Here is a 20,522-nt window from a genome sequence, read left to right as displayed (position 1 = left end):
GCGCTGGCGTTAGGGGGGACGGGCGGGCCGTGCTCAGCCGGGCAAAGCCGGCCTCCTCTTCCTCCTCTTCCTCCTCTTCTTTCTTCAAGGCCCCTTACCCAGGCGCAGGCCGTGCTCCTTCCCGGGCAGCTAGCTGCCGTCCTGCCTCTTTAACAGGGTTAGGTCGCACACCTTAGGCAGAGGTGTCTGCCTTCGCTTCACTTTTGTATTTCGAGAAAGGGAGGGACGGACGGACGGAAGGTGTTAGGAAGGCTTTGGCTACCTGTGCAGTGGCGTATGTATGGTTCAGATGACACTGTCACCTCAGAAAGCAATCGCCAATTACAGCTACAGCTAGGTGTATGTTTACTTAGATAGGTATCTAACTAGGTTTTGCTACCAGACCTGTCCTTAAATAACCTGCAGCCGATTCTATGTATACACCGTAGGTTTTCCATTAGCACGTTTGTTTTTCTTGATTGTTGCTTAGAAATAGGCTCACGTGCAAGCTACTGTCAGAAAACCGACCAAGACAAAAAGTTCGTAGCTCTCAGCTAGAGTTACTTTAGCTCGTAAGTATAACAATAGATAAATTGAATGGAGTAAGTGACTCCAGAACCACCTCAGTTTTCCTGCCTTAAGCAAACCTTTGCATCCAAGAGCAAGTTCTTGGACGTATGTTTAATAACACTCTACCAGTGGGATAATTCATGACTAGTGTTGCATAGTTCACCCCTACAGGAAGTTTTAGAGCTGTTCAAAAAATCCTATCAAATTAATTTTTCAGCTGAATACTGGATTTTCAATGAAACGTAATTTCTGGAAAGAAATTCTTCCAGTAGAGGTTAATTCCTGTAAGGAACTTTCTCCTAGAAAAATATAATAAATCCAGAAAAAACGAGTGTATGTCCCAAACTGAATGTTTTAATCAACAGCTGAGTACTAAGTGGTTTGAGTTGGGAAGCTGGAGGTTAATAGTTTTGTTTGCTTGCATTCCCGTTCTGATATTTCTACAGATCACAGACTCTTCTTGCCAAGTACCGCATCCTTGCAGAGACAGTATAAAGAGGGGACACAGTTTATGCACAAGAATAGGAACAAGAAGTATTGTGACTCACCATAGAATAATTTCAGAATCTATTCCAGTGTTTGATACAGTGTCAGTACCTCAGCACATGAGAACTGGTTTATGGCCCAATCACACTTTTTCCTTCTTTGTGTTTTCTCCTTAAGCAATGAAAAAGAAATGGGTTTAACTGTGAGCACTGTAGACTTGTAATAGCATCTGTAAGTTGAGCCTGTGTTTCTTGCAGTTCATAGATCTTCTTCAACCACTAATTTTGTAGGCTACATTTTGTTCAGTTGCTTACAACTCTGAGTTTTGCCACCTGTCCTGATTTTGTTGTAATTTTTAATATTGGTTAGTGTAAAATCTTTAGCTTCTGCGACAAGAGATCTCAGCTTCCATTAAGACTGCAGGGTTCAAATCTGTGAAAAAGAAAACTTGCTGATATGACCTCAGCTAAAAGCACTGCTAGACAGAAAGGGTAATTTAGCTTCAAAATAATGTAATAAAGGAAAACCATATTTCACTGTAGGCTCAAAACAATACCACAACTTTTAAAATGGTCTGCAGAAAACAATAAACCAATATGTGCTGCCAAGAGTTTCCTTTATATATGTTTGGCAGCAGTGAACCCTGCAATGAATTAGGTCACTCACTTGGGGAATATCTCGACCCAGTCTTTTTTTTTTCTCAATTAAAACTATTGCCCTCCCATGCAGTGTAGTATATGTTCCTCTATTTGCTGGCTTAGCAGGATACCCAGTCAGTTCTTCTCAGCTCACTAAAACTTTCATGCCCAATAGCAAATTAGTGTTTATCCTGTAGCTACTATATAGAAACTGCAGTCATTAAAAGCAGTTGTGGGGGCTGATGTACAAAAGAAACAGTGCTGACTGACATGCAGAGTACAATTGTCATTTGGTTGTGAGAGACTAAGGTAGTGGACCAGAATTCAAGAGTTTGTGTCAGCACCACTTGAAGCTTCTCTCTTTTCTAGAGAAAAAAAAAAAAATTTGCTGTTTCACCTCTTTCTCTTTTGATTAAATGGGAACAATAAGGGAACTGTCTGCCGAACAGCAGAATGTAAAACTTCAAACAGGAAATTGCTCTCTTCCTTTTATCATCACATTGTGGGTAGAAACGGTCTTGCCTGATGTAGGATGTAATAATCAGCAAACAGCAAGGAAATGCTGTTTCATGGTAACTAGATGTCAGTAAGCATTGGTCAGTTTAACCAGGACAAAGACTGCAATAATTACTAGTCAGCTGGACCTGGGAAAGCATCCGTAATTCTGCTCCTGCAACAGAAAGCCCTTCCAGCAAAGGTATGAGAGCAAAGGAAAAATAAGAGACTTTAAAATATCAGAAGCAGAAACTGGACTATCAAGAGACTCTGATTTACATACACCTGAAATTTTTTTGCCCATTGCGATTTCATTGCAGTGAACAGTTTTGCAGATCTTACAATATAGCTCACTCCTTGATTCTCCTTACAGTCCCCGTACTAAAAATTGTTACACCCTGAAAAAGTCGCCCAAAGTAACCCAGGGCTTTTGTAGTTTTTGTATCACAAAGACTTCTGACCACTTTTTTTTTTTTTTTTTTTTTTTTTTCCAAATTACAAAATACTGTCATGGGGAGCTAACTATCTGGTGGCGAGGGGAAAAAAAATCATCCTTTTAAAAGAACGGACAAAATCCGTGTTGCGTCTCTGGAAATACAATCTAAAACATCAAGCAATTTCATTCCTTCCTTTAACAGACATAATTTGCAGATGAATCCATTGACCAATTTCTGCCCTCAGTCACAATATTTAATTGTCAAATGTTAGCAAATCAGGGCTCTGTCCTCAAAAGAGTTTGTCATGAAAGATCTGAGATTTAAAATAAAGAGTTGCAGGCTATTTTTATTTGTTGTATGTATTTTCAACTGTTGGGTCGTGATTTCAATACTTTCTCAGAATCTTCCTTAAAAAAGGGAAAGTTAATATTTGTCTCTAATCACTTGTCTCCAAGGGCTTTGGCTTGAAGAATAAACAGCAAATATTGGAGGCCTTGATATGTAGCAGCAGCTGACAGCATTACAGTCTTACAGTCACATCTGTCACATCTCTGCATTGTGAGACTTGTGATTCTGTTTTCTTCAAATGCTGATCCAGTTCTTCCAGAGCTTGCTCTATCCTGCAAGTATAAAGACATTAAAAGGTTTTAAATTAATAACGCTACTGAGAAAGGTTAAAGTTTTGTCATTAGACCGCTGCACTTCTTCCTACTACCCAATAACTTAGCATGTTCTTCATCATCTTGACCACCCATTGCTCCCAAATTGCCCTCAATGTTCCCAGCTTCCACATAGCTCCAGTCATCTCCCTCCCAGCTGTCTTCCAAGTCCCCATTTCTTTTCTGCTTTGCTCTATGGCTTCCAATTTCTGTGATTATTTCTAATGCTACCTCAGTGTTTTCTGAATACTGAATATTTCAGCTGCTGCTCCTCTTTCAGATCCACAGCTTTATGATATGCTGTTCAGCTGCTATTGAAATCTCTTTGATCACTTAGCTCCACTTTTCTTTGTCAGCAGATACAATTCCTACTACCTCAACTACTTTATTCTGTAAAAAAGCTTATTGCCCTTCTTACATTTTATCTGAAGGAAGATGCTAAGCCAAAAAGCTTTTGTAAATTTCTCCTAATGCACATCATAACATGCCTTTCTCAGCAATAGTCATCATCTAACAAGTGGCACCTTACACAATGCACGATCAACAGAGAGAAAAGAAAGAATTTTCAAACTGCAAGTTATATAAACTAAACTGTTCACTGTATGCTTTGTATCAGGACATTTTCACATCAATGATCTAGACTGTTTTTAGCCCCCTACTTATCTCCATAGTGATGTTCTCTGATTCTCTAACAGATTTTCTCTTAAACTACCTTTAATTGAGCAACAGAAAATGTCTTTTGGTGCTGAGAAACCTGGAAAACTTGTCACTGGTTTTCCAGTCTGATCTTTGATATCTATGTTTCAACTGCAGTAAACAATCATTTTGTTATTCTTGTAGTTATTGCAAGTTACCAAATTTCAGTGTATGTGTCACCTCCTAATGCTGCAGTTTTCTCAGACAGCTTACAAAATATATTTCAGGATTCTTGTATCTAGAAAGGTACTATCTGGGGTATCTGGTTTTCCTGAGCATGAATTTACTGTGACATAAGACTAGCAGAAACAGTCATCTGAAAGTATTTTTGTAGGTAGTATAGGTATTGCTATGAAGTAAAGGGCCAGACTAGGTAATTTCTTAAGATCCTTTATAAATCTTGTTTTCTGTAATGCTACTGTTATTCTAGATTTTGCCACTGCCAGAAGTTTCTTATGGGTTTCACAATAATATAATGCTTCATCATTTAGACTTTGTCCCCATTAAGTCATCGTACAGTCATGACTTGGTGTTCATATGTCAGCACTTCTCCTTGACTATAAGTACTAGAATTTATGTCCATTATGGAAGTGTTTTGAAGACTAGGTAAGTGAAAACATCTTTTTTCATTTGCTTTTTTATCTTCTGTAGTAAATGATAAACTGACTTTGACTGACTGTTGAAGTGGTTTCTCTTGGGAAACCAGCAGTGTCTTCTCATGGAGAAATAAAATTCTAAACTGTCAGGAGCTGTCATGTAGTAAAATCTTGTTCAATCAGCTTTGTTACACATATGATTCTTTCTCAAGATGAGGTCTCAGATCCTTAAGATTCTATTACAGTTTATCGCAGTTAGGACGCTCCAAGCTGAAGGAAGTAATTTACTGAAAAGGAAGCAATCTGATTCCCCTTGTTTTGTCCTAACAGTTTAGACTGGGATTCTTCAATTTGAGTTTTCCAGTGAATCATGAAATATTTTTATTTTTGCACAAAGATTTAGGTCTTACTACTAGAAATTTCTCAACTTCTAGGAAAAACAATCATATGCTGTTGTAATTCCTTTCTTTTTTTCAAGTCTTTGCAGAAATCCTGGTATTTATAATACCTATTTCTTAATTCTTTTTCCTGTTTTTTTCCTTTCTGCCATGATTTCGCCCACTTGAAGCCCAAAGGAACATTAGCTCATAATATTCGTCCTTGAAAACTGCACTTCACCTCTACTACCAGGGCTTTTACTTCTGGTTCCCTCAGTGAGTCAACTGCCAGTCTTCAATATCTGCAGTACTGCTTGCATGAGAAAATAAAGGCAGGACAGCAGACTAATCTTGAAATCAAATATTTGTTGTAAGTCTGTATATAAACAGGATTGCTGTTGCTTCATGGAACACAAGCTTTAGAGACTGTAGAACTGGAGGTACCAGTGCCAAGCTAAGGGGGAAGGAGAGACAATCATTATGTATCATCCATTCACATATCAGAGGCAAAAGATTAAGTCTGTCCAGAAGATTGTTTTCATCCCCTTTAAAAACAGCCTAGTTCAAGATAAGTATCAAAGGTTTTAGTTTCTTTTGCAAGACTAAAGCATGTGCATTTTGCTTCAGGCTAATTTAGAAAGTTTTAGATTGTCTATTATGCACCTTGGTTTTAAGTCTGGACAGCCACAGGATTCAAACCTAGCCTGCAAGCCTGTCTGATTATTCTCCACTCTAATCTTCTACTAAATCAACACATCACCATGCTGTGTCTCAATTCTGTCAAATCACATTTTCCAGAAGAAAACCATTCTGCATGGACATTTTTGACTGGCAAAAGGTAAGGAAATAGAAGCAAACAAGAGAAGAAAAGAGTTCATGATCTGAGACTGCACTCTTTCACATCATACTTTCCCAGCCACAGGCATTTGCTTTTGGCTGTAGAGGCAGAATATCAGACATCTCTGTCAGATTTGGTCTGATCCGGTATAGCCTTTATCATGTTGTTATGCTCCCATCTTCTGACAGTACAGAAATCCAGAGTGCTAAATCAAACTAAAGAAAAATCTCCCTGAAAGCAGATGGCCCCTAGTCTGTTTTGAAAGTTGTAGGGTATATTGCTATGATGTCTCTTATGCTCATTCTACTAATATTACCATACTACTTCTGCTTCAAACGCAAGATCATGTATTCAGATTGCATAGACTTCCCATCAACTCTGGGCAAAACTTCCTAAGGGAAGCTTTAAGGAGCTACAGGTTGGGCAAAGAAGAGATTCAGAGCAGCCCTGCAGAGAAAGACTTGGGGGTGTTGGTTGATGAGAAAATGAACATGAACAGTGTGCGCTTGCAGCCCAGAAAGCCAACCGTATCCTGGGCTGCATCAAAAAAAGCATGACCATCAGGTCGAAGGAGGTGATCCTGCCCCTTTACTCTGCTCTTGTGAGACCTCACCTGGAGTATTGTGTGCAGTTCTGGTGTCCTCAACATAAAAAGGACATGGAACTGTTGGAACAAGCCCAGAGAAGGGCCATGAGGATGATCAGGGGGCTGGAGCACCTCCCGTATGAAGAGAGGCTGAGAAAGTTGGGGCTGTTCTGCCTGGAGAAGAGAAGGCTGCGTGGAGACCTCATAGCAGCCTTCCAGTATCTGAAGGGGGCCTATAGGGATGCTGGAGAGGGACTCTTCATTAGGGACTGCAGTGATAGGACAAGGGGTAACAGGTTAAAACTTAAACAGGGGAAGTTTAGACTGGATATAAGGAGGAAATTCTTTCCTGTTAGGGTGGTGAGGCACTGGAATGGGTTGCCCAGGGAAGTTGTGAATGCTCCATCCCTGGCAGTGTTCAAGACTGGGTTGGACAAGGCCTTGGGTGATATGGTTTAGTGTGAGGTGTCCCTGCCCATGGCAGGGGGGTTGGAACTAGACGATCTTAAGGTCCTTTCCAACCCTAGCTATTCTATGATTCTGTGATTCTGTCTTGTAGTTTCTCTGGCTGTGCTTATGCAGTAAGGCCCAAGAAGACTTGCTTTCACTTCTGAGTGAATATCCCATGTCAGGACAAATCTATAAGTGGACCATCAACCACCTTCTGATTAAAAAAAAATAAAAATAGACACACTGGAAGGAAGAGATCTGAAATACACTTTAAAAAAAAAACAGGACTAAAAAAGAGCCCAGCTACTACTGAGTCAAAACTTCCCTTCCTCTTCCTGTTCCCACAGTGTAACAGCTATAAATGCTGCTAATTATTTAAGAAATTGGCATACAATCTTCATATGACATCTGACAAAAATATAAAAAAATTAACAAAGTAGAGCAGAAATAAAAATGAGAAAAATATTTTTTTGCTAAACTGAAGTTTTTAAGTAGCCCTACAACACTGCAATAATCATGCACACACACAAATAATAGAGATACACCATCTTCAAATTAAGTGATTTTCTTTCATATTCAAAAACGTTTGCTATTGAAGATTCCTTATAGCTTTTTGTAATATTTTGGGAAAAAAAACAAAACAGAAAATCCTTTCTACCTGCTTGTGTGTGCTTTCCAATTGATAAGTATTTAGAGTTATTATTTAAATTCTAACTAATGATTTGGCAAAGAGTGGAAAAATATTTTTTCCATAAATATTTTGTAGCAGGCTGAATCAGCTCCACCGTAGTATTATTATTTGAGACAGGTCTACAAGTTGTGTGCTTTATTCAAAACTGGTGTGTAAAGTATTTTCTTCACTAGATAACGACAGGCATGCAAATCAAGTTTCGCTAGCACTGGCATAACAAGCACAAAGAAATAAAAATTACATGAAACATAGTCTATGGTAACCCTGATCCACAGTAAATCACTCCACCTTCAAAATGTTTCTTCATGTTGCCTGTCTTCATATGCAAAAAAAAACCCAAACAAAAGCTACATCACTAATATTTAGTTCTTTTTGATTATTTCAGGCTGATTTCAATGATAACTTCATTAGTTATATTCAGGATAGGTAGAGCACATCAGATTTTACTTTATTTTTACTCCAGGGAGACAGTGGCTTGTGTTTATTAGCTTCATTCTTATTAAAAATAATTTTTTTCATCCCCCATGATCAGGTGCAGACTTATCATGAAGTGGAATGAAGGAGAAAGACAGATCAATACAGAAACACTGACTGCTGTGATGCTTGCATTCCCAAGTTATGGAAAATAGCAGCTGTCACGGGCTCACTGAGACTGCCACTTGGATGGCTAACCTCATCAGTGAAAGGACTATCAACTTGTAAGGAGGAAACAAATATAGAGAACATTTCTATTTTAAAGTAGACCTACTTAAGTGTTGAATGTTATGTCATAATTACTATGAGACATGGATTGTTTTAAAAAAATTAATACCTGATCAAAAGAAGTTATTAAAACAGACTTAAAAATACAGTAGCTGTTCCCACATAGCTTGGCAACTGTACAACTGAGTACAATTGCTTCACGCTCTAAAGCTTTCCACCAAGACTAGAAGGAACTAGAAAATTTCAGGTTTATATAAATTTGTAATATGTAAGTTTGATCATACAGTCCAAAAACCATTTCTACATCCATGAGGTCTTGCAAAGACTTTAGATACTTTAAAATGCTAAAAAAATCTGGAGCCTTTAGGAGAAAAAAAAGAGAGTTATAAGTGGGAAAAAAGCATATGAAGTAGATGTATACAAATATGATTCAAACCATCCACACATTAATGTTCTCTTCTATTACGAGGCTTAGCAGAAAGGAATAAATATTGAAGTACAGTATCAGTGCATGTTTCTTTCTGAAATTACTTTAAAACATTATAAATTTTGCATCAGTTTTGTTTCAATATAATGATATAATAATAACAGATCCTAAAAGTACTATACAGGTTTGTTTTCTGATCTTGTATCCTTACTTCAAATTACTCATGAAGTTCTGCTCTAATATTCTAGGAAGCATAGAAACAATTAAAATTACTCATTAATACAACACATAATAATGCAACAGTTGAGAAACTTTATGTTAAAGCTATATATGTGTGTATATACTTGTTGCCTTGTGTTCGAGGTTCATTTTCATCAAGTCATACTCAAGACATAGATAGAACAATACATGTATTATTTATATTAAAATAGGAGGGTTTTTTTCTTTAAACCTTCTTTAAAACCTGAAAATCTCAAAAGCTTCTAATTTTTCCCTCTGCAAGTTCTATAAGATTGTTTCCTGTTTCCTGCTCAACCTTATGGAATATCTTCAAATTAAAAGGAAAATAAGGTACATATATAGTTAAAAAGAAAAGAACGAAAAATCTCAGGCCATTTTTTGCCAAGACAAAAGTGACAGTAACAGAGAGATCTCCTGGGTTCTTCAAGAAGTAAAATAGTAAAATATTCACGCTCTGCTCATTTATCTGTCTTGTTCCTATATTCTTCTTGAGTAGCTATTTTGGAACCTTCACAGATCTTCATAAATTCTATCATTATATCCATGGACACAAGTCTTAGCACAGCTTTGCCAGGAGGTATTCCAGTGCTAACAAAGCAGCAAGGTTTCTCTCTCAGTAGAAGAGGTAAAATTAAAATGATTTCCACAAGCAAATATTCTGTATCAGTAACTTTGTTAATCTAGTAGCAATATACTATTATATAGTATAATATTTAGCTTTGCTAGAAAAGCAAAAACGGCATTTGCTGGTTAAAACATACAATTGTATAGAACAGACAGCTGTTACCGCAGCATATATAGCCTCAATCCTCACCTCCTGCTTGCACAGCCCTCTGTTTCCTCTGCTGTTCCAATGGTGCTGACGAATCTTGTATAACAGGGGCCTAAGAAAGAAGAAAAAGGTCACAAGAGCAAGGGGACAACTAAAAGTAGGGTTAGGGGGAGAGAGTTTCTTCCCCCTGCTTCTCGATGGGTTTTCTCAAGTCTCTCATTCTGACATCCCACTTATCTTCACATAATCTTCTCCTCTGCTCATTCCTCAATGCATTAACATCCCAAAACTTCCTAAATTCCACAGCCTGGCTAGCTTTCCCAGACTCCAGAGCACCACTGACATTTGCTAGCCTTCCCCTTATGCTTTCTTTTAGTACTCTAAACCCTTTCTGCCAGCTCTCTCAACACTGCATTTCACTGACTTGCTGTGAAAGAAACCATGAGCCAGCTCTTGATCTGACTTGCTATACAGAGCAATAAGACGCATGTTCAGTACACTGAATACTGAATACACTCAGTATTATAAAATCCTTCTGTACTGAAGTTTGAAGAAGATTTTTATTTGGTGATAAAGTTCAGTTGCATCTGTTTAATCTGACATATCTCTCTGTAGAACTCAGTTCACAGATTTATCGTGTCTGAAATACTGTGACATTTAAAAGTACCATTTTCAGAAACTTCCCAGTGAAAAGTCAACCAGATCAATATTTAAAACTGCATAGAATGCTTAATTTCAAATACTGAAACCATTAAACAGTAATCAAGTGCTGTTCAACTTAGCTCTGAGGTGTTGCGTACTTTCAGTCCTTCTTTGAGACACCAGTATTCTATTCATCAGAAGATCTTCCATCATTGTGTCTTGGAACCTGTTGTGAAGCTAAGGCTTCTTAGCTGTGGGCAGGAAGAGATAAAATTCATTAAGCCTGGTCAAATCCTGGCCATGATTAGCCCTAGAAAGAGGTAAAGGCATAAGACAGGGCCGTAACGGTTACAAGGTCCTTTTGCCTGGGAAAGGTATAGATGCGTCCTGTTGACTAAGGAGCGAAAATGTGAGACAGTGGAAATACTGTTAAGGTTCATGTCAAGAATGTATATGCTGTCTGTGAAGCTCAAGAAGAAATGAGATGCAGGTTTGTTTACCACAAAAATCTGCAAAGTATTAATCAGAAGGAGGAGAAGGGATTTTTCAAACTGTCAGCAGAAGCCTCAAAAGACAGCACCTAATGATATATGGAGTCATCAAGCCTAGTGGAAAAGCAAATGTACAGGGCACAGCAATCTTATATATCAGTAAACGAAGCACATCCAAGCATCTTCCTTTGTACCGTGGCAAAGTAGCACATAAATAAGTAAAATATCTTTGCTTAAAAATCAGTATCTGCATACAAACTGCCTGTTGGTAATGACCCCAGATGATGAACCCACCCTTCTCCCCCTAAAGTATTTGAGAAAGCGCTAGCTGGAGGGGCCAAGCTCACTCCAGGGCATAGTTTAACAGTTTGTTAGTGCAAAGGATCACACTCTAAAGGTCAGCAGTAGTCTCCGGAATGATAAAATCTCTAGTACAGGCACAGTTATTCCAGGAACTTCTTACAGAGATGAGATCTCACTTGTCCCATCCCTGCCCCAACTCCACAGCCCCCACCCCTCTTCCCAAGAAACAACCTAGAAGAAGCTACTGCTGGAGTGGCTATTTTAAATTTGTCCCACCTCTACAGAGATGAACCATAGAGAGACTAGGCATGAACTGTGAGATGTGGGTGAGGGACCTACCAAGAAGGTAATGCAACTTTTATTTCTACCCTGTGCAAAAGTATTCTAGTATTAATAAATGTACATTTATAAGACCTTCAAAAGCCTCTGAAATACGCTATTACAAAATATTACTGCTTTTTGCTATTTTTGCAGGCAGACCTAAGGCTTATACCTGAAAGTAGCTTCAAACTAAGATATAAAAATGTCAATCCAATTTTATTGCTGGGAGTAGCTTTATTTAGTTTGTTGGGAACACAGAGAAGCTCTTCAGTGTTTTTTTCCAAAGGCAGTTTCAGGCACTGTATTGTCTTACCTATTTTCATTTTATGCAAATATTTAAATTTTATTTTTTTCAGATATTATTGTACCGTAGTCAGATTAGAATGGCCCTATTACTTTTTACCTCATCATCATTCTATGATGTTCTAGCACTGTGGTTTGTGATACTGTAAAAGAAGCAGTATTTAGGATTCAGGTGATAAAAACTGGATCATCTCCAAGAGGATCCTTTTAGGCCCGTTTCATACTTACTGGCTTGTTATTCTTCAAAGGTCATTTCAGATTCAAGTAGTACTCTGTTCACATCATGTTTAACAAAAGAAGAGCAATATTAAAGTAATTCTGTTACCCTTGAAGCACCGTACAGAAACCGAGGAAGGAATGAAAAAGGAAAGGAAAAGGGAAACCAAAAATCGAAACACTGCTGAAACCTTCATTCCTAGCTTTAAAGAAAAAAAATATTATCTCAAATTCTCAACAATGACTTGCAGACAGCTTGCTTGGATTGCAATATAGCAGAAAGCACTACATGACTAAGCCATTTAAATGTGCATGTATTATTTATCTTTTCCAGTCACAGAGATTCAGCAGGTCAAATGCTTGCTTCTGAGAGCCAAAAATTAGTAAGCAAGCTTATTTATTGTAACAAGATAAAAGTTAGCTACTTTGTGTCTCAAGTTGCTAGGTAAGCAGAAAAATAGAATGCAAATTTTACCTATAACCCATGATTTTTTAATGGACTCAGTGAGACACAAATGAAGAATGCCCAGAGCTTCTCTGTGGAACTCAGATCGCTCCTTGGAGGTAACAACCTGCTAATAAAAATCTGGCTTGATTGTCTCACAAGATTCCATAGTTTTATTAACTTCAGATCCAACAAATTGCAACTGAACTCTGAAAACTAAATTAGGATTTTTTCCAGTCTTCTAATACTGCTTCAAAAGCCCTCATCTATGCCCTTGTCTACACCCAAAATGATTTCAGGTGACCCAGTCAGCTTTACAAGTCACCGATTGAAAGAACACAAGTATTCCAGAGTGCTATTCATCCAGGGTATTTTGTTCAAAGGGCATATCCTATGTTACAGGAGGGGGAAAATTACATGCAAACAGAATATATTTATTTTGTAAATGAAGTTATCACATGTGGATAGAGTTTGTATAATGCCTCATTCACTATGCTAGAGATTCCTGTTCAAGCATGCAGTGTAGAATAAAACTGCTGTCACAGAAGCAAAGGTGGGACTCATACTGTGATTATACGCAAAAGGGGCTTAAAGCCATAAGAAACACAAGAAACAATCTGAATTTCACCTCATGATATCTCCAATGACTGGACTACAAAATGTAAAGACAGGTCTGCTTTCTTCCCAGTCAGTAGTGCTTGGTGCTTCTAAACCTGAACACTTCCCTTAAAAGAATTATTTAGAGAATTTGACCCGTATTCACAAATTGTTTCAAGATGGTGCAGACAGTGATTTTCATGCTTCTTGCAGATACTGAGTCTTATACATGCTGACGCATACCTCTGCTTGCTTTTATTGTTAGAGCAAAAAAAGACATGTATACTTCTTTGAATTTCAAAATCAGAAAACAAACATTCACACCGTCCGATCTCCATAGAGAAATGTATCTCTTATTCATTCTATTCCTCCAAAGAAAAAACTATGAGGAGGTGGGGGGAAAGATGTCTGTCTGTAATGTTCTTTCTGTGTTGTGGGGTTTTGTTTTTGGTGTTTTTTGTTTGTTTGTTTTGCTTGTTTGTGTTTGTTTTGTTTTGTTTTGTTTTTTTTCTTCCTTGTATTAATGTAATTCTGATCATAATTACACCAAAGAAAAAGAAAACAAAAAGCCCCAGAATCTCAGGAGGGAGAGGATGTGTGCTTTCAAAGGTCAGAATTAAACAATTTTCACAAAACAGTATTTTAAAGAATGATATTTTAACAGCAGAAAAGATCAGCATAATGGAACTGTCAGTTCTAAAAGATGAAACAGTGAAGGAAATGGATTTGCCTCTAAAGCTCCTTTCTTGACCAGGTGTGGGGCTACCGACTGAACTGTCTGCACTTCTCAGGCTTAGGGAGCAGTGCAGTCTCTCAGAGAATGAATGCTAAGATCATTTTACTGTATAAATTCCTGTCTGAGATGCCCTGCTGGTGTATTAAATGATCACCACAGCTTTTACATCTGTACAGATTGAGAACTTTAATGAAAAAACCATGAATCACGCGAACAATTTCAATCTAATTTCCCTCTAGGTGTTACAGGCAGTAATTCTTATTGATCTTTATGGTTTTTTTTTAATCATTAAATTAACAGCATTAATCAAATGTTAGTCATTAATATTTCTCATAATACTGCAGAGAATAGCAATTCACCAATGCTACAGGCTTCTGTGATTTCATTCAGTCTCACAGACTTAATGGATGTGATTAAATTATTTTATGCAGGGTAAACATTTGAAGTGTTTCTTTTCTTGCTCCTGTCCCAACCTAAGCAAATAAACTGACTGCCAGCATCAGTCTCATGCTTCTCATGTGAAACCTATTGTGAACTTTCAAAGCCCAGTACTGTAAGAGAGAACCTGGTGTACTTCTAAATAAATTCACAGATTAATTTGCTTAATAGGTTTGAACAATTGAGGTTATGGCCCCAGTCATTTTGTCTACAAAGTATTCTGTGGGAAATTAAATGCAAGTAGAACAAAATCTTTCTTTCATTTTTCTTTCCCATTGCTTAAAATGTCTCTCCAGAATAAAGTATTTTTCCCACATCCATTTTCACTACACAAATGTTTTTTCTTTTTTGGAATTTGAAGGGAATTTCCAGGAAATAAATTGACATCACTTATAAATTGTACTTTTGTAATAAAAGGTTGGCTTTCTAGAATGAGGAAATAATCCAGCACAACTGATTGTGGCTTGGTTGCAGAACTATTTATTTAGCATTGCTTTCTTTCACATGCATCTGGTGTTGCCAAATCCCTGATGAGACTTCCGTCTGGATGTGTATGCACTGTCTGAAAATCTTCAAAGGATTATTAAAAGCCTTTACCTATCAATCCTTAAAATCCTTAACTCCTCAAAAGCCTTTTATTTTATGTCTAAATTAACTATTCAATACCATATAATCAGTCAATGACAAATCCAGGCGTGGACACCAACAGTATTTCAGGGTTTGGCTTCCTATCCTAGTATCTCAGACAACAAGCTCCTGACATGTGCATACTCACTCTCTTCACTTGTGTGCCACTGCACAGCTTTGAAATACAGAACATTTGATCTAGTTGGAGAAAGCTGAACAGCAGGCTGTTAAAGAACATATTTCAGGACTACCTCTAGGTTATGAGGAATGCACTTTTAGACTTTGGTGTCTGCTCAGATCCAACTTCTCCCACAATATTTTGAAGAAATATTAAGTGCTTCCAAGTCAGTGGTAAAAGTAACACTTTCAAAGTTACACAATATGAGCACTTCCTCAGAGTTCTCAGGCAAAAATATTTTCACTTTGTAACTTGAAATTTGTCACTCAGTTATTGCCGCATAATGCACTGCAGAATAATAGATTTTTTCTAAATCGGTTATTCAACTGAAATTTTAATTTTAAATGAGTTTATGAAAACCACATACCAGGATTCTCAGCAGCTTTTTAAACTTCAGATGTGATACAGCACATCCATTGCTGAAGACATGCTTAAAAGCAGCTAAAGATTAAAGGTGAAGTTCTGCACATCTGTATCAATAATGGGAGTTTCCAAAGGGTGCTGTGCGTTACGCTTCTGTTGATGTTGTAAAATGCATGCCCTGCTTTCAGTAACATGGATGAGATGGTGGTAACTTGCCTGCAGCTGTGGCAGAGGAATACACCACAGTGACAATTTTTCTTGTTGAGTGTTTCCAAAGGACAGTTGCTTTTTACTCCCAGATCAACCATCTGAAAGACCTCATGAAAGCAATGAGAACCCAGGACATGGTGCTAATGAGCCCTGTCCCAGATCTCTTGTGCCTCACAATGACTTCCTGTACACGTTAACTTATATGAGGGTGTGAACAACTTTACTAAGATAGGCCTGTCCTGCCTAACCAGGCTAGCAACCAGAGGATATGACAAGAGTAAAATTCTCCTTTTTGCAGAATTATTTGGTTGATTTTCTTGTTAATTCAGTTCCTAGGGATGAGAACATACTGTCACATTTATTCTTGATTAGGTTCCCTATTTTCACATCTGCCAGAGCATAGATTGGCTGAGGTCACACAAAGAATCAGCCCATGAACAGAGCCCCCAGGATGGAGCGGACAGAAATAATTTTCCAGTGTTAGATACATCTAAAGAACTGAACTAATGAGAGCAGCAAGACTCCTCCACCTGAAAAGTCTGGATGTAGACAAATGCCCTCCACCTAAGTAAACCAAAGAAGAGGAACATTCAGCAAAAACAGGTGTGGTGGAGCTGAGCTTGGTGGAGGCAAACTTGTGTTATGAAGCTGCAAATGTTCACACTAAATCGTGTTTGGTAAGCAAGTTATTACCGGCACTGATAAGAGATGTTTCCATGAGCATGCTGGCAGTGAGTGAAGACGGACAATATTGGACTTTCTCTCACAGAAAGGGAAAGCTATTGATAAGTAATGGCTGGAAAGCCAAGAGCGCTTTTTATTTTTGTCAAAACTTTCTCTAATAAGGACCTGTGAAGAGAGGGTTAGCACAGCTAATAGCAGATGCCACTTCTGACTAAAATGTTAAAGAATGGTACTTAGTGATTTTCTACTGAAATGGGCCTTATGAACTTATGACAGGGCTCTTAAAAATAGGAGCAGAAATGCTGTGAGAAAAATGAGAACTGAAGGATGTGAGGCACTGAAATCAGAGGATTACATTGAATTCTTCAAGTCAGTAGAAGTATTCAAGGGTTTCATCTAACTACATTTATGTCTGCATAACTTCAGGACTTAACCTCAAATATATAACGTAAGCTGCGCACAGGATGCACATATATAATGGCCTGTAACAACACAGAAAACTTTACACATGAATTCTGCTTTTTTGTTTTGTTTTGTTTGATTTTTATGCTTCCTCTCCTTTTAAAGTGATACAGTAAAATTTCTTTGTTACATGTAATGTAAAATTTTTGCCTGTCTTCCTAGATCTGAAAATTCTCCAAAGCCTGAGCTTGCAGTCAAAGATTTCAAGATGTGCCCATTCAAATAAAGCTGTGCAATAAAGCAAAGAAATTCCTGCAAATGAAGATCAAAATGCAATTAGTGATAGGGTTCATCTCATTAACATTTACGCATTTATAAACTAGACTTCTATAACTGCAGTAGCCTCCCTGACACCATAAACAGCTTCATTTACAATCAGTGGAGGAAAAAACCAGCATTTCTTGGGTACAAATAATCTGGCTTCTTTTACATATATCATTAGGATGAGAGGAATTCTGTTGCAGAGTTGGCCCTTGTTTTACTGTTGCTTATAAAGTGAAGGTGGAATGATTAGTATTTGTCTGATAAATGCCATCCTAAGTTTTAATGCAAAAATATTGTTGTCTGCCTGAAAATAAACAGATGCAACAACCAACTCTTTCTTCATTGTGCCAGAAGATGCATCCATGAATTTAGGCTTTTTTGTTTCAGAAGCGGCAGTAGAGTAACAAAATGAATAATCAGAGTCAGTTTATCCCACATTTTCAAAGGTAAATTCAATTAAAATTATCTGTACCAAACTCTTGTATTTTATTGTGGGATCCAGAGGCTCATATTAAATATTTGTTTCCCACTTCACCTTCATCTAGGCTGATATGAAGCAGATGCTAAAATCTGTTTCTGAACAGCTATAAGCTTTGAGAAAGTTCAGATCTGCCCTTCACTCTCATAATTTTCATGTACAGTATTATTTCTAGGATTTTGCTTAAGTGATTTCTGTGCTTTTTTTCTTGATTGTCTCAGCTCTTGGAAGAAAGATAAATAAGCCCCATATGATTTGCTTTAAACTGATAAGCATGTACTAGGATTAATTTTCCTTTCATACATTTGCTAATAAGGAGACATTAGTAATCAGAAGATAGTTCCATTAAGCATTTGATTCATACTGGATTGAGATATAGCATTACATATTTCTAGCAGCCTTGTTCAACAGATCTTAATGAAGGATTGATTTTGATGCTACCTTTAATGAATACATGAATGAAAATATTAAGTCTTACAGTAAAGCTTATCTGAGACTCAGAAAATAATTGAAAAGCTTAAGGTGACAGACTGAGACAAAACTACTCAAAAGTAATCAAGCCACTAAAAATACCAGGCTGTAAATACAGCTATCAAATATTGATTGAGTGTTTGCACAAAAGAAACAGAAGTGAATATTTGTTTCAAAATTAATAAGGACATATTCCAGAAAGATTGGTTGTTCTCCCTCACACTTTGTACATACTCAGGAGATCTCAATAAAGCCAAAAATACATCTAACAAGTACAGATGCTGCTGCTTACGTGATAACCTGTTCAACTTGGGCAGCATCTACTTTTCCTGAGTAGCTTTAGACAATGTGGAATGAGAAAAGACAATTGGAAGTGGCACCACAATTTAACTATCAAGATAGAAGTTTTTTACATAACTAAAGCAAAAATAATTAAAAATACTTTGTTTCTATGTGCTTTTGTTAGAAGACATACGGTGATTTAAGTATCAAACCTGAAAATGTCAGAGATAAGATGTATTTGCCAGCTTCAGTGAATTTTTTTCCTTCTGTAATAAAAAGTCTTGAGAAATCATACTTGCAAATTTTTCATCTGTAACTATTTCATTGTCATGTACTGTGACCTAAAAAGTTCTACTGACCTGATGGGGTTTTATCTTTCGAGGTCAAACAATGATATTGCAGCAATCCATTACGGTGAGTTGTGTAGAGAGAAAACTGTTAATAGAACTGAAATGGTCTCCTTTGCTGTGAACCAGGTAGGTCTAATCTAGCATGGCAGCAGTGAAGGAAATATCTAAGTGAAGAATCGTGAAGAATCAACTTTTACTTCCCACTTTTTTTTAACTTTTTTTCCTCCCTCCCCTTCCCCTCTTTAGCCTAATGGACCTAATGGACCTATACACTTACTGAGTCTGGAGAATAGCACAATAGACTCTGAAAACAGAGCCTTTGAAACCCTTATTTGTTACTATATGCACATAGCACTTTGGAAATCCATGCAAACATCTATTAATTTTTACAGTAAACAGTATAGAATATTTCAAGTTGGATAAAAGACAATTTATTTCTTGCTATTTGTTGATAATTTTATACTTTGTATTATCTTTCATTCTTTGTTCCCATGTCCATTTATTTCTTCTCTTGCTCTAAATAAAAGTGCAGAAAAGATGAAAATGGCTCTACTCAGATATTTGATTCCACTCAGATTGATGCTTTCAATTCTAGAAGACGAGGTCATATTGAAAACATTTTTCAACAATTGCACTGTTTCTCTCCCCCTGCCAAAGTTGAAATCTAAAGATAGTAGACTGAGTGCAGTAAGAAGCTATGTAACTTTCATATTACCCAATCTAGCAGATAAAAAGAAACCATTTTTTTTTCATTTAATGCTTCAACACATGGCTCGCCTGAATGCATGACTGTAAGAAAGTTTTATTTTCTTGTGTAGAAATGTCACATTCAGTCTCTGCCCAGTTCCACTTCATCCGGTATTTAATGAGAAAGGGAAGTAGAGCTTAGAGTTTGGCCATGAAAATCAAATAAAATGCTCACATAACTTGTAAAATAACTTGACTTCTCCTGGTGAAATCAGAAAACTTTTAATGAGAAGGAAAAAAAAAAGATATTTTTTTTTTTGAGAATCACCATCCAGCAGCCTATGCTTACTGCTGACACTGCTGTAACAGCAGAGACCTTGAAGGTCCCCAGACCCTTCAATCTGAACACATTGGCTGTCCCTGCCTCTACCCATCCTTTAGCCTTAGTTCACACCTTTTCATGAAAATATAGTACGAGTTCTTATGTAGTACTGTAATCATTTCTAGTCACTTTCTTTCCCATCCTGCTTTGAAGATGGGCATGGATGGGTTATACAATTCAATGCTGCAAAGAGGTTTTAATGGCACTGAGTCCTCATTCTCGTATCTGAACCTGTCATCCTGCTGTTTTTGTTTCTTCCCTCCTTCAAGCTCTCTGTTTTGTTTACTTTAAAAAAGTAGTCGTTGTATTTAATACTTTTGTTTTGCCAGGACTGGCATGCTTACTGAGGCTCCTAGTATGTGCTATTTTTAAGAATGAAAGGTGACAATAGCTTTCTTTGTTAGTACAATGACAGTCTTCTTTTTCCACTTCCTCTGGGAACTCTCTAGTTGGGATTTCAGGTATCTTCTAATCTATGTCACCATTCCCCACCCACCTCTGCTTGCTCAACTGAGCTTTCACACATTTCAGGCAAAGTCCAGTTCTTTGAGAACTTCCTAAACTCTCTACCTTTGTTTTCCTTTGATACGCTGAAATAGCTTGAAAGTTATTAATGTATGCCTGATGGGGTTTTAGTTTATGGGTTTCATTGTTCTGTTTCTCTGTCATTGGTAAAAGAGAAATGTCCCCAGCTTAAAAATACTATCCGTATTACTCTCATGACAAATTTAATCTATGGTTATGTGGGTTTCTTATTTGACCTAGCACAGCTGCCTGGCATGCTTGTTGTTAAAGGCACACAGAATTTAAGATAATTGCAAGGCATCTGCTCTTTCTCCACACAGCTCCAGATGCCTGTTCCTTATAATAAGATCTTTTTGCAGTCTAATGAGACATTCTGGTAGTTCAGCCCAGTTTTAATTTAAGACCCAGTCTTAAATAAAATCATCCAA

The 20,522-nt window shown here is 37.3% G+C and overlaps 2 long non-coding RNA genes across 2 annotated transcripts in view; both read left to right on the top strand.

Moving 5' to 3' along the window:
* Positions 1-225: 225 nt before the first annotated feature.
* Positions 226-20,522, top strand: part of LOC134155959 (uncharacterized) — a 28,276-nt gene continuing 7,979 nt past the window's right edge. The window contains exon 1 of the long non-coding RNA XR_009961782.1: positions 226-337. This is a non-coding gene — a long non-coding RNA (uncharacterized LOC134155959). The remainder of the gene's footprint in view (positions 338-20,522) is intronic.
* On the top strand, positions 13,432-19,030 carry LOC134155961 (uncharacterized). The gene is made up of 3 exons (XR_009961783.1): positions 13,432-13,566; positions 17,238-17,319; positions 18,747-19,030. It is a non-coding gene; the product is annotated as an uncharacterized LOC134155961 (long non-coding RNA).

The sequence above is a fragment of the Pezoporus occidentalis genome, unplaced genomic scaffold, assembly GCF_034315485.1.
Source record: "Pezoporus occidentalis ecotype Australia unplaced genomic scaffold, CSIRO_AGI_Poc_V1 ctg81, whole genome shotgun sequence".
NCBI lineage: Eukaryota > Metazoa > Chordata > Aves > Psittaciformes > Psittacidae > Pezoporus > Pezoporus occidentalis.
The sequence above is the reverse complement of the archived record's forward strand: the minus strand, read 5'-3'. Positions and strand labels throughout refer to the sequence as shown.